General features: G+C 42.8%; 1 long non-coding RNA gene across 2 annotated transcripts in view; it reads right to left on the reverse strand.

Moving 5' to 3' along the window:
- The window catches only part of LOC110402710, a 149533-nt gene that overhangs the window by 131150 nt on the left and 3703 nt on the right, over positions 1-14680 (reverse strand). The window contains exons 3-4 of one of the 2 annotated variants that reach the window (XR_002441256.1): positions 4434-4597; positions 1507-1732 (exon numbers count right to left, since the gene is read on the reverse strand). The exons of the other annotated variant lie outside the window; for it this stretch is intronic. This is a non-coding gene — a long non-coding RNA (uncharacterized LOC110402710). Of the gene's footprint in view, positions 1-1506; positions 1733-4433; positions 4598-14680 lie in introns of those variants that run through there. 2 annotated transcript variants of the gene reach the window in all.

The following is a 14680-nucleotide window of genomic DNA, read 5'->3' on the forward strand; positions in this document are numbered from 1 at the left end:
GTTTGAAATGTCTTGTGGGTTAGAACTGAGGAATAATAAAGGGGATAAAAGGCACTGCAAGCAGAATTTGATGGGCTTGCTCCTGATACAAACCAAAGAACCTGGTTAGAGAATGGGGATATGTGAACATCTTCCAGATGTATAGAACAGTGCTATCTGCCCCAAATCTGAAATTAAGCGTTACTTGTTCCCATGGCTTCTCTTCCATAGGATCTATATGCAGCTGGAAAATAAGAAAAAAAAAGCCTAAAACTAAAACCTTCTGAGACGTTAAGAATGTTTGATATCTGATACTCATGTGGCCATCTAGAGAGGTTTACAGAGGTAAAAATGATGACTTGCCTGGAGTCGTACTATCGTGCACAAATGTGTCCACATGCAAGCTGATCAAATCACCAAGGAAGCAGGGCACCTTGAACAGGAAGTGCAGGCTTCCCATGTCAAGTATGCGCCTCCTCCGAAGCTCTTTGTCCATCACGTTTTAATGCACCTACAGCACGTGACTTAGCCTGCTGTCTCTTTGTAGGGCAGTATGTTTACTGTCATGTTCCCATCGACCAAGCTATTCATATCATCATGGAAGGCTGCCAGGTTAGTCAAGCATCTTTCCCCTTTGTGAATGTATGGTGACAACAACCAATCACCTTTTTGTCATCATCTAGAAATGTCTTCCAGCCTGCAGCCAGTGCCTACAGTTCTCTGGATCTTCCTACTTGACCTGCCTGAAGATAGAAGTGGAATTTTCTGCAGAAATTATGCTCCAGTACATTTCTGTACTGGCTTTTCATTTGACCTGCAAGAGTACCTTTTGACTGGTTTGGGGAGATCCAAACTGAAGGTCTAGGGGAGAAAGCCCAGGGGGACGCTGTGCACAACAGTCTTCACATATTTTATGAGTCCTTTTATCCATACCACTTGATTGACATCAAGCAGAAAAAAATGCCCAGAGTCTGTTGAAGAAAAGTCTCTATGACAGTGGCATCAAGAATGGATGGAACACATTAAATGTAGAATATCTACACGTCACATTCAAGCTTGTAGAACAATGTGATCAGAATGACTTAGGATTCAGGTCCTTTGTACCTCAGTTTCCCTGTTACAAAATGTGAACATCTTATCATCACCTAGAGAGCATTGGGAAGATCCATGTTTTGAAGACTGGGAGGAACTTAGGTTTTAGGAGTTTAGGAATGGTATTGTTGATACAAGAGTATAGGCAACTTCAGTAACAGTGGCGACTCCAACAGCTTTGCTGGTAATGATGTATCTGGACTTTCCTATGTTAAGTCATGCTACAAATGTAGCAAGACTTCCTTCACTGATTTCAAAATGCTCTCTATGCCCTTGCTTAGTTTTCAGATAACTGTGCAACCAATAAAGAGAGCTAGTTACAAAACAACAGATATGAACAGTCTGCTACCAGACTGTAAAAGTTGGCCAAGAAAATGAACTTACACATTCTATATAGCAGCTTAGCTACATGTCACTCACTAGAAAAAGATTAGGGGTTCATACAGCAATAATTTATTTAAAATAGTGTAATAAATGTCTTCTTTTTCAGATATATTACTTACACAGACATCACAGAAGAAGCCAGAAAAGACAAATTCCCTTCAGGCCATCATTGTATATGATGGTGTTTCAAAGTCTACTGGATGTTTGTCTGCTTTAATTACTTTGTCTGCCAAACTTCATGTTGATTAGGTAAGAGGATATCTCACAAACAAAAGTCCTGATAAAGAAAAAAATGTGTATTTCTTTACAAAGCAATAAGAATGGAAGAAAGGTAGAAAGAGGAGGATATATGCTATTCTGTATGTTTTTCTACATAGTTTTGTCTGAGCTGTGGAAGTTTTTAGTACGGTTTACTCAGATGTCTGTCAGGAATTGGTTAAGCATAGTGCTGTGGCAGGAAAAGTCCAAGTGACCACTTCAATCCCATTGACTTCCTGAGATCCCAGCTCTACGTTCTCCAGAGTAACTTGGTCAGAACCCAATCTGACAGAGGCTGTCACCAAACAACTGATGCACACAGTAATTCTGCAAATCTTCTCAGGCAAAGGTTCTAGTTAAGTTTCATGAGCACAGTTCTTAGCCTTCAATGTAATTTGGGCTTTTGAAGTGCAATGACAAGCTTACTCTAACTGAGTTTGTGGATTCTCTTAAAGGGGAGGCTTTGTCTGTGACTCAGAAATACCAGATTTTGTATCAGTAAACTGCCAAACAAGCATACCAAGGCAGTATTTCCAGAAATATATCTCAAGTTACCTTTACTCTCTTACTCTACCCTCTTAAGTTGCTCTATAAAGGGTAGTCCTGGGCCATGGATGCAGAGCTGTAGCACTTGGTCTTGTCTGATTGGTTCTTGATTCTTGATTATGTTCAAGTAAGATTGGGAGAAACACTGCAGTAAAGCATGTGGCAGCAATACCAGTAGCTTCACCACCTCCTCTTGCAGTCTGACTCTCCATTGCTTTGCTCATTTGGTGATCATTGTGTACATGCAGGAGAAGAGCTGAGTGAGCAAGGCTGGAGATGGCCACAAACCTAGTGCTTAAATTAGCACCTGTGAAATTGAGTGCATGATCTGGGCTGCAAAGGTGGGACTGTGGGCTTTGACTTTTGCTGGACACATCTAACAGTTGCACTGCAGAGGCTTAGCAGACAACTACTCATCAGCTGGAGATACAGCAATCTGTATTAGAGGTGAAGTTTGGCAGCCACTTTGTACTGCAGAGACAGCGTGCACATTATGACAGTTCGACGAGCAGGCAGCAATGCATTAAAGTTGCCTTCTTTTAAGTTTTTACAGTTTACAGTTCACAATGGTGAACAACTGTACTGGTGATGTGAAGGAGCCCAGCATCCTTGCTAGCAGCAATGGCATCACAATACAGAACATAAACAATCTGTACTGAGAATTATTTGTAGCTCTAAATATACCAATGGAAAAAGATGTGCTGAGCATGCATGTGAATTTCTACTTTTCAAAACAGAATTATACTTGAAGGATTCAGAAGGATGGCACGCTCCCAGGGAGATAACAGAAGTTAAGCTTTCATGTTTGCTCAGTTTGCTGATCTAAATGTATAGAAAATGACCATCTGTCTTTTTTTCATAAAAGGCAGAAATTGATACTTTTCTCAGTGAGTGGTGAAGTGATGATCTTTTGTTTTGCAGAATGCCCCCACAAGAGCATTAAGTCATATCCTTCTCAACAAGTGGGACCTTGAAATTGCGGTTGCAAAACTGAATCATAAGCTTTACTTTACTAACATACTCCCTATTTTTATGTGGGATTTTTTCTCTACTTATTTTCATTTCCTCTTTTCTCTTGCTATTTCCTTCCCTATGCCAAGCATGCAAAGGATGTTATCCGATGCTGGAGGAATACAGCCCTGTGTCCATGCTATTTCTAACACTGTGCTGAGAGCAAGCGATGTGTGCGATGGGAGCAGAAAGAGGCAGTGACACCTTCATCCCCCTCCCCAGCCTCAATGAAAGTCATGTCTGATGCTGAATGAAGCTGATAGTGAGATGGCAGGAGTTGAAACTTGCCTCTTAGTCATCAATTTTTGTCCGCACTGGACTGGTTATAAATTACATCACCATTGCAGGAAAGCACATGTAATATAGACCAGTGTCTGTGCAGCCTGGTGGTGTGGGGCCTGGGATCTGGTTTCTGGCTGGGCTGCTGGTGCTGGAGGAGGCTCACCTTCCCCCCACACCCTTTCCCTGCCTGTACCTCACCTTACCAGCCCTGCGCAGTGGGTGCACTAGGGCTCACTGGTGGGTGGGGAGGTCCCAAGGGTTAGCTCACCCGACCAGTGAAAAGGGTGCCCAAGAGAACCTGTGCATCCCTATCTCCATATCTGTGTGTTTCTTCTGTACCATGTGATTCTACCTCAAACAGGTAGCTACAAGATATCCATTCATGTAGGGTCCTTAATACCTTGCTTATGCACTGTCTAAAGGGAGGGAGATCACATTTTTTTCACAGGACAAGGGGGAATGGTTTAAAACTAAAAGAGAGGAGATTTAGGTTGGATGTTAGGAGAAAATTATTTTCTCAGAACATGCTGAGGCCCTGGCACAGGCTGCCCAGAGAAGCTGTGGTGCCCCATCCCTGGAGGCGCTCAAGGCCAGATTGGATGAGGCCCTGGGCAGCCTGAGCTGGTGGGGGGCAGCCCTGCCCACGGGTTGGAACTGGATGATCTTTAAGGCCCGTTCCAATACAAGCCATTCCATAATTCTATGATCCTATGATTCTACTGAGCAGGATGTTATGGTGCTCCTTGGTGGGCATTTCACCATGAGTGCAGTCCTGCAGCCTACTGAGTTCCTTGCCATGGGAATTGTCTGATCACATTGTTTCCTTTTCCTGTAGGATCCATGGGAACAAAGAAATTAAAAAAAATGGGTTGTGTACTCACACACCAAAACGTTAGGTGATACACTGCCCTCTTGCCTCATCCGTGGTTCACTCATCCATTCTCCCATGCAGTAGCCTTGTATGGGAAGGGTCCCCTGGACCTTGACTGGGAGGCACCAGAGAGACTGGAGGAGACTGAACTCCATCGAGACTTCATCATCACCCCTTGAAGAGATTTACATCAAAGTTACTACAGATACCACCACTTGGCCTGATAAGCCTCTGCAGTCAAGTGCAGCAAGCTGGAGGGAGGCGTTCAGACAACTAAAAAATGGGAACTGCAAAGTCCTGTTCCCTTTTTATACTTTGTAGTCATATTTTTTCTTTCATTTTTACAGCTCTCCAGGTGAATGTACTATGATGCTAAATCTCTTGTAATTACATCAAGGCCAACAGGAAAATATCAGAATATTATAGAAAGAAAAGTAGAAACACTCATCTTTAAGCATCTCATTTTTTAATAAAGTATGGAATCTACCTAAGAGAAGTCAGAACTGCTTTCAATTTAGAAATAAGTGTGGTTGTAAAATTGTCTAAATAAGAGTATGAAAATTAGGCCTGTATATCTCAATTTCAACGTGGTAGCCTCGAGAGCAAGAGACAAGTATTTCTTCACCATGAAGCAAGGAAAGCTTTGTACTAGGAAACTTTTGCTGCTATTTTTTGTTTATTTGGAAGCTACACAAGCTTGGAGTCAAAGGTAAATTTTCTCATAAATTCAGTCAGGCCAATACTCCTACTGATATCTGCTCTTTTTGCATTGAGATTGGTGGGCTAGGAAAGAGAGTGTTTGTATATTAAGAATATTTTCCAAATGCGTTAAGAATAGTTGTATCAACAGCACCGCTGGCTAGCACTAAAATCTTGTGGTTAAGAGCTATTGGATGGTTTGTGACTAGTTTGTTCCTCCCATGTGCCATGTATGTAAAGGTATTCCCATCTCATAATTCATTTTTTACAGTGGTTTATTTTGTGGTTGAGCTTACTCAGTTTCAAAGAGCAGAGGAGACTTTTCTGTAAGGTTGACCCTTCCATGGCCTTTTTTTTCCCATTAGAATACTGTAGAAAAAATGAACAGGGATGCAGAACTGAACAAAATCCGCAGAGTATCGATAAGGGTGTTTTAAAGTAAATATAAATTATATCAAAATGAATGCAATGACAAGTCCACAAAACAAGTGTTCCAAAAGTAGGAAGTGCCAAATCTGCTCTGGTAAGGTTAAGTTAACCTACTTTGCATATCAGCTGTGATAGGCAGCATAATATTGATTAAAAATTACTGGAGAGCAACATGAAATTATTTTTGTTTGACGAGGAAGGAAAAAAAAAGGATTTTGCAAGTGAAATGTATCCATAATAATTTTACAGTTAGAGGTTAGATTTGTGGGGGGAATTTCCTGAGTTTGTGATGCTTGATTTCAGAACAGTGAAGTTGCATTTACAGTGAGGGCACTGGTGTTAATCCAGTTTTTTGTATGTCTTAAGCCTTCTGCAAAAAAATGTTATGGTTTGAGCCCTGGGTACTGAAAGCCTGGAATTGTTTTAGAGCTCCCTGACTGCAGCTTTGATGAAATGTTTTTTAGCATTTTCAGAAATAAGACATTCTCAGACAAAAACAAACTGTAAAAAAAAAAAAAAAAAAAAAAAAGGAGAATTTGTGTGTGTGTGTGTGTGTAAACAGGCAATTATAATAGAGTTTAACATTTAGTGAAACTAGAGGCTACAATACTCTTAGTGGCTATGCTACCAGCTGGGTGTGCAGGCCTCGTTGTTCTTAATAGAACCAGCTGAAAGAAACAAACTTCATTCAAACAGCATTCTAGCAAAAAGTATTTCTCTTTCAGAAAATGCTCAAATGCCTTTTCAATACTTTTTTCAGCATTTCTGAAAATTTTAATGAATTTATACAGAATTTGATTTTTGAAAAAAACCATTTTTATCATAAACTGTTATTGAAACCCATCGAGTTCACAAAAACAGATACTCTTGCCAACTCCCTTGTCATGTTTTTCTCTCTTTCTGTTGCCCAGTGCTTTTTCTGTATGGCTGACTCTGGTAAGCCAAGTAGCTGACGTTCAAAATCAGCTTCATTAGAAGTCTCAGCAGCATGTATACATGTTGTGTTCTTAAGGACTTTTCCTCAGAAGAAATGCTGATCTTCAGCTAACTTTTCCAGTTAAACTACCTCATAGCACTGACTAAACGTCTTTTCAGCTCAGATCAGAGAGTTGCCTCTCTGCCACATCCCACGGAGAGCATCTGGCTGGGTCACGCCGCAGTTATGCATCACATATGAAACACAAGAGTAATGTAAATATTTGCCTTGCTGTCAAGACTTAAGAGGACTGCTTGAAAAAGTGAAATGCACACCTCTCTTTGCTTTTTCCTACTGGTCCTTGTCAAAATATTCAGTGTTAACATATATCAGACACTTAATGTTTGTTATTTTCTACTGATGATAATTCACCACTGCGACAACCTCACATTTTTTATTGCTGTTCTCCATAAAACGCAAGCTGTTTGGAAGAAGCGTGCAAAGAAGCCGGCTACACTGTACACTCCACAAGCCTTTCTCTCCTGCTAGAAATAAAAATAGGTGAGTAAAACTTAAAGCTGCCTCACTTCAAATCAGCCGCTTCTTTTTAATTTGCTTGCAAAACAGATACAAGCATCCACCCAGCCTCTGCCACAGAGGTGCCTACGTTGTGAACAGCATGTTTTCATCCCAATGTGTGGCTTCCCACTGCCACCACAAACTGTGGCATTTTGTCTCTCAGTGATGGCCTCTTGGACTGTAATTATGGTATATGGCTGTGCTTCTCCCCCTATCGCCACTCTTATTGTACTCTATTGGTTTGTGGTTTCCCGACTGAAACTTTAGCTACCTACTGGTTAGAAGTTGCACATTGTAATGAAGTACAGTAATCACATGCCACCTAAGTTTGTGGAACTAAAAACTAAAAGATATTCACAGCAAAACCAACAGCCACGGATTTGTACCACTTCTCTCTCTCCTGGCAAGGTGTTAATGTCACAAGAATGGAAAAATAGCTTCTCCAGGAAAACCGTTACTGGCTGGTTAAGGTTATAATTTCCAGAACATCCCACATCACTTGTGCATGTTAGGAGAATGCAGAAGGATGGTAGTGTGGGTAACCCATAATCACAGCACCCTCACAAGAAGGGCTCTGAGGCTCTGGATGACGTGTCCCTGTGCCACTCACCCCACTCCTTCCCAGCCACAGAGCCCCGAGCTCGGCCACAGGAACAAGAAGGCCAGCTAGCTTCCTAGAGCAGCCTTCATCACCCAAGAGAAAACCTCTGCCACTCTCAGTAATGTGTGTTGGCTGCACTGATGAAGAAACATTTTATTATTATAGATTCAGCTCCAATCCTAGCCATGCAACTTGAGACGAACTTAAAATCTCATACTAAGACGAAACATGTGTCCTAGATACACAGACATTACAGCAAAGGCGTTTGGAATTACGGTGCATGAACTAATTTCATTTTTGTTTAATACAAAACCCATTCTAGTGTGACTGTCTAATAGTTTGACTCAAAATTAATAGATCTTTACATAGCTGAGGGGAGAGTATCATTAAAGACCAGCACAGATTGAAAAAGTTCTCAAAGATTTATGTGTGCATGTGTGCAGCAGCTCTTTGTAACTGCTAAATTCTTCTGTAGCTTATAAAGAAAGAGCTTATAAAGGCAAGAGGAGGAAATCACTCCACCTGAACATCCTAGCAGAGGTTATTGGAGCACTCAGTCCTTCCTGTTACCCAGTCCAGCCATAGGACCTACAAATTAACCGTGCATCAGCTTGGCCAGTAGCACTGGGTTTGATTCTTATTCTTGTAGCTTTTCATAACCAAAATTCTGTCCTTTCATCCTGAAGGAAGGAGATCTTAGAAGTGAAAATGTGGAAGAGCCACATGTTGGCTGGCAGCGGACTCTGCGTAGCTCCAACTGCTTCGTATTCTTCAGTGAGCAACAACTGAGGAGCCGGCCATATTGTTGAGCACATCAAGCTTGCAAAATTAGTCAGGAAAAAAGTATCTTTCATTCTTCATATCTTTCACCATTCTTATGTATCTTTCATTCTCTCTGTGGAGATGTGATTGCAGGCCAGGCGCGATTTGCACAGCCATGAAAAAATCCTCCCCCTCTGGAAGCCACAAGGAAACCTGCAAGGCTTGGTGGCTCAGTTTCAACACCATTTGAATGTCTATTACCTACCCTCTGTATTGGGTGCTTTGCAAGAAGAGGCTATGACCAGCGCACCAATTGAAATGAGCCTTATCTACCAACTTCCTGAATATACATGAGTTGAGGACTTTTGGAAGAAGATGAAAAAGTTTGCAGCCTTTGTGACTTTTTAGGACAAATTTCTTCTCAGAAAGAGCAGCAAGGCACAGGCACAGGCTGCTCAGGAAGGTGATGGAGTCAGCATCCCTGGAGGTGTTCGAGAGCCATGTGGATGTGGCACTGAGGGACATGGTCAGTGGGCATGGTGGGGGTGGGCTGACAGTTGGACTAGGTGATCTTAGTGGTCTTTTACAACCTTAGTGATTCTGTGACTCTTACTTAGAAGTACTTGTTTGTCACTTGGTTAAATGTTAAGGGCTTTTTTGGCATAGCTTTGACCCGGAGGTGTCTCCCAGCTGAAGGCAGGTGTCAGGCAGTGTCCTGCCCCATGCATGCTCTGCACATGGGTGCCTGGGGCTGGAGTGAGCAGCTCCCACCATGCCCTCAAGCCTTCTGCTCAGCCATTTCCAGCAGGAACCAAGGAAAATGCATCCATGCAGAAAGTGAAATAACAGGAGAAGTAGCCTATAATACTCTTTTTGAGGAATTATTTAACAATAATGGTCCCCTTCTCCAGTGCCCTGAAGACATCCTGATCCACACCGAAGGAAGTCCACATGCCAAAATGTACGCAGGCTGAGATCAGCCCATGGGCAGGTCACTGCCAGCCAGCACATTTCTGGGGACACACACTCACACGCTCTTCCATTACACCCCATTTTGCTGGGACTAAACATCCAGCCTGAAAAAATCCCGCCGGCACCTCCAAAATACAGCACTGCCATCTGCGTGGCGTCTGCCATCTGCGGGAGGGCGCCTGGAGCTGGGCAGTCCCAGCGGGGTCGGGCAGAGGGGACAGCTGGCCGGGCTCGGGCTGAGCCAGCCGATCACTGCTGGCAGCAGAGGGAGGTGAGCTGGCAGCACCGCGCACTCCTCACGCCAGCTGGGCCAGAAGTCTGCGGTGCTTGAACGTCTGTCAGCATCAGGGCCGACCTCACGCGTTAAAAATAGGGCTGTCAGGAGAAGAGAGAAGAGTGAGCGGGAAAGGGAGAAGACGCCCTAGCTGAGGTTTGCAAGGCTGTCAAAGGCAGAGAGTCATCTAGTTTCCCTTCGGATTAGCGGCAGTGGTTTTCCAAAACTCTCAGGCTCTTAAAAAAGCAATCGGCAGCTATTTTTTGAAAGCTGCAAAGGCAGAGGTGGAAGAGGGTTGTATGAAGCAGAGTGAAACTAGGGGATTATACTCAGCAAAACATTAATTCTAATTTATAGAGGTTGAATTTGGTGATAGGGTAAATTTTCAAAGCAGATGTATGTACTTTCATTTGCAATTAATCCATAACAAACGTATTTAATCCATAATAAAATCAATTGTAATTTAATCCTGTCCCATGGTGATAGAAGGAACATAAAAAACTTCCTGAGGCCACAAATCAATACCCAAAACTGTGGACAGCTTTAAAGATATCAGTCTGGAAAATAAATACCTCTGTTTTGTCTCAGCTGAGTCAGAGATGATTCATATTAAATATATGCACTTTTCATTAAAGAATGATCTTGCTCTAAACTTCCACAGGATTTTCTGCCTTCCTCCTCAAGCCTGACATGCAGGAAAGCACACGTTTAAGTTGTTGTGAATCTTTTCAGAGACCTTTGGTCTCCTGCCCTTTGGATTTCAACCCCTGTCCTTGTTAGAAGGACAGGCCTTGTTAGAAGTGGCCTTGTCTGGCTACTGGACAGATAGAGTAGTACATTCCAGTGTTAGCATCAATCTAAGTAATCTGTCCCTCTTATTTTCTCACTCTGTGTACACATTCATGCGTACAGTGCTCCCTGGGATGACATCCAGATGTACTCCAGGGTAGATGGCTGGAGATGCAGATGCACCCACCAAGAGAGAGCTATGGGCACCTGGCTCAGCACCTCTGCTTCCACCATATCAAGCAGTGAAACAGCTCAGAAGTAAAGGCAAAATTTGGCTCTCTACTTTTAAATAAGATCTATATATACAGATAATTTATAAAAACATGTTGAGCAATAACCAGCAGAAGGTGCATCATGACCCCCAAGGGAGTGAGTGGATTAAAATGAATATGTTGACATTGAGACATGCTGTTAATGCAACATTTCTGAACTTGATTTTCTTGTACCATCAGGAGAGCAGTATGCCAGAAACCTGATCCCCGAGGACCATTCAAGGTTGAGCTCCTAAGGAATGCCTCTTTTGCTGGTTGTGGCTGCAGATAGTACGGCTTGTTTACAGTCTGGAGTCACTCCCCCATTCCTCTGTCTTCTGAAGTTAAAAAAGAGCACTGCCAGTAATAATTTGTTTTGCTTTTCCCATAATTTTGCTCCCTAAACTTAAATACAGCATTCCAAAATGAACCAAAATATCGCTGAAAACCTCTGCTCTTATCTCCTCACTGTCTGGCTTTGTGGAGCTCTCTCCATGACAACCGGTAACAGCAAGTCAGCCAAATCCTGAGACAGAGGCAGGGTGTGTGAGCACCAACATAATTACAGAGAAATACAAGGAATTTTTATCTGCAAAAAGCAACTTCTTAAGCAAAAGATGCCACTATAAACATTCTTTCAGGTTTCATTAACTTCCTACTGAGTAGGTATTCTGAAAGTCCCTCAGAATAATCTATCTGACTGCCTATATATCAATCAATATAGACTGTTAATAAATAGTCACCTTTTACTAGAAATGGGAATATTTAATATTCTTCTGCAGCTTCATATATAACAATTTCCATTAAGCAGCTCTGTTAAGTTACTCTGCTTCTTGAACACAGCTCTCAGCAATAGTCTTTCTTGTGTTAGAAAACAAATAGTCTCAAAAACACTTTCTCAAACAATGTTTTTTGTTCAGGTTTTGGTTTTAGTTTCAGTTTGGTTTGTGAGAATGTAGTATTCAAGGCAGCTGTGGAAAGAAAAGTGGTTTCTTCTATCACAAACTGACTGGTTTGCCACTCTTCAAGTCTAGAACCAATTCTGATGACACCAGCAGTCACTAATCACAGAAAGTGACATCACAAGCTATGATGTGATATTGCTGAAGATGTGGCATTGAGGGACATGGTTAGTGGGCACGGTGGCGATGGGCTGACTAGGTGATCTTAGTGGTCTTTTCCAACCTTTGTGATTCTATGATACAAAAAGATTTTTCAATTATCACACAAAGATCAGAAAAAAGAGAATTGGACACTTGTAGGAGATCCTGTGATGGACTGTGAGAGGTGTGTCTGTTGGTGAGCAATAGTTCCCTTCTGCCCCCCAGATGCACCTCTGTCTTCTGCCTCTGCAATTTCCCCAGTTTATAAGATGCTTAGGTGACCTCAGCAGCAGAGCATCACTACCAAAATTCAAGCTCAGCAAGACCAAATGCTGGGTTCTGCACTTCGGCCACAACAATCCCAGGCAACACTATAGGCCTGGGGCAGAGTGGCTAAAAACTTGTGTGGAAGAAATGGATCTGAGGGTGTTGGTCAACACTCAGCTGAACATGAGCCAGCAGTGTGCACAGGTAGCTAAGAAGGCCAATGGCATCCTGACTTGTATCAGAAAAAGAGTTGCCAGAAGGGGAAGGGAGGTGATCATCCCTCTGTACTCAGTTCCGGTGAGGCTGCACCTCAAGTACTGTGTTCAGTTATGGGCTCCTCACTATAAGAATGATATCGAAGTCCTGGAGCGTGTCCAGAGAAGGGCAACAAAGCTGTGAGGGATCTGGAGCACAAGTCTGATGGGGAGTGGCTGAGCAAACTAGGGTTGTTCAGTCTGGAGAAGAGGAGGCTCAGGCAAGACCTTATCACTCCCTACAATCACCTGAAAGGAGATTGAGATGACGTAGGGGTCTGCCTCTTCTCCTGCATGACCAGCAATAAGATGAGAGGGAATGGCCTCAAGTTGTGCCAGGGGAGGTTCAGGTTGGGTATTAGGAAAAATTTCTTCTCCAAGAGTAGTGAGGCATTGAAACAGCTTGCCCAGGGAGGTCGTGGAGTCACTGTCCTTGGAGATATTCAAGAAAGGTCTAGATGTTGTACTAAGGGACATGGTTTAGTGAGGAAATATTGGTGGTAGGTGGATGGTTGGACTGGATGATCTTGGAGGTCCTTGGTGATTCTATGATTCTGTGTGTGATGCTAGTGACACAACTCAGCAACCAGATTGCTCTGCAGAAGATGCCAGGCATGCACAGGACAGTCAACAGAAAGAGCATCTGAAAGGTCAGCTGAGGGGAACAGCATCGTTAGCCAGAGGCTGTTACACCTTGCATGACTATGTGATAGGAATCACTGCAGGGAAATCGAAAGAGTCAGAGTACGTGTTGTGTGATGCTGCTGTGCCATTGCAAATCCTTGTAGATGCTCTTTTTGACCCCAGGTCTTGGTTTCTGTTGGCCACTTCCAAGGTCTTCCTCCAACAGCTGTTTCAGTGGCCACACACAAACTGCCTCATCTGCTCCAGAGCAACTGGCCAATTTGTGTGGGGGGAAAACTATAGATTTTTATACAGCTGGCAGCCAGCACAACTGTCTGTTAAACTTGTTTCTGCTGATGCCTTGAGCAGCTCCTGCAGCACTCTACGGTGCTGCAAGAACTTTACATTTTCAGGGGGAAATTCACCCTGGTGCAGAAAGGCATTATGAGCCTATGTAAGTGACTTGTGTTGTCTTGACAGCAGCCATTTGCAGACTGCACCCAGAAAACCATTTTTGTGGTCTCCTTGTCCTGACAAAGATTGTGTGGAAAGGATGCCAGGAAGGTCTGGTCTTGGGCCATAGATTCCTTTTCAAACCTCTAAATTGATCTGAAAATTTGACCATTTACAGGTTTGTTATTTCATGGATCATCAACAACACCTTGTCCAGTGAGACCTGAGAGCAGCCTTTCAGTATCTAAAGGGGGCCTATAAGAAAGAAGGGGATGGACTCTTTAGCAGGGTCTGTTGTGACAGGACAAGGGCAAATGGTTTCAAACTAAAAGATGGGAGATTTAGACTAGATATAAGGAGTACGTTTTTTACCATAAGGGTAGTGAGGCATTGGAACAGGTTGCCCAGAGAGGTGGTGGATGCCCCATCCCTGGGGACACTCAACATCAGGCTGGATGGAGCTCTGAGCAACCTGATGTAGCTGTAGGTGTCCCTGTTCATTGCAGGGAGGTTGGACCATATGGCCTTTAATGATTTCTTTCAAATCACTCAAATGATTCTATGTTTCTCCAAGCAAAAATGTGAACCCTGTAAAATAAGGATTTACTGCTTTGAGTTTGAAATCTACCTCACTCTGCATACTGATTAAACACGAACAACCTTATAGGAAAATCATGTATTTATTTGTTTTCCTTATATAATGGAAATATATACTCCTCACAGACACAGACTGATACTGTCTTTGCCTACCAGAGGATACTCTATTTTAAAACCTGAAAACACAGATTAATTCAGTGGTTTCTTTCCTATTTTAAGGTATTTGATGGTGTGAACAAATCATAATTTTTATTCAAAAGAAGCCAATCTAAGATGATTCTGTGAAAGCACTGACCATTTTTTCAGTAGAAGTGAGTCATGGTCTAACTCCTCCAAAAGAGCATGTGTGCTGGGGGGGCTGGCGCAGGCCCTAGACACTGCTGTAATCTGTGAAGATGCCTGTAACAACCAACACTTTCCCTAATGAGACCTCAGAATGTCTTGATGATCTCCTCTAATTGCTCTGTATAATTGGAAGATGTTGCAGCCCCATCCTCTGTGCTAAGGATGAGCATTTCAAAAATGTAAATTGTATGAACACGGCTCTAATTGGGCTGGGGAGTTTGGTGGATTTTGTTGTAGCCTTGATTATTTACAGACGAAAGGAATGTGAATCAGCGGCCAGAGATATTGATCATCAAATCGCTCCACTGAGTGACAAAACTGCCTGTATGGCTCCATTAAAAA

The sequence above is a fragment of the Numida meleagris genome, chromosome 1 (genome assembly GCF_002078875.1).
Source record: "Numida meleagris isolate 19003 breed g44 Domestic line chromosome 1, NumMel1.0, whole genome shotgun sequence".
Taxonomy (NCBI): Eukaryota; Metazoa; Chordata; class Aves; order Galliformes; family Numididae; genus Numida; species Numida meleagris.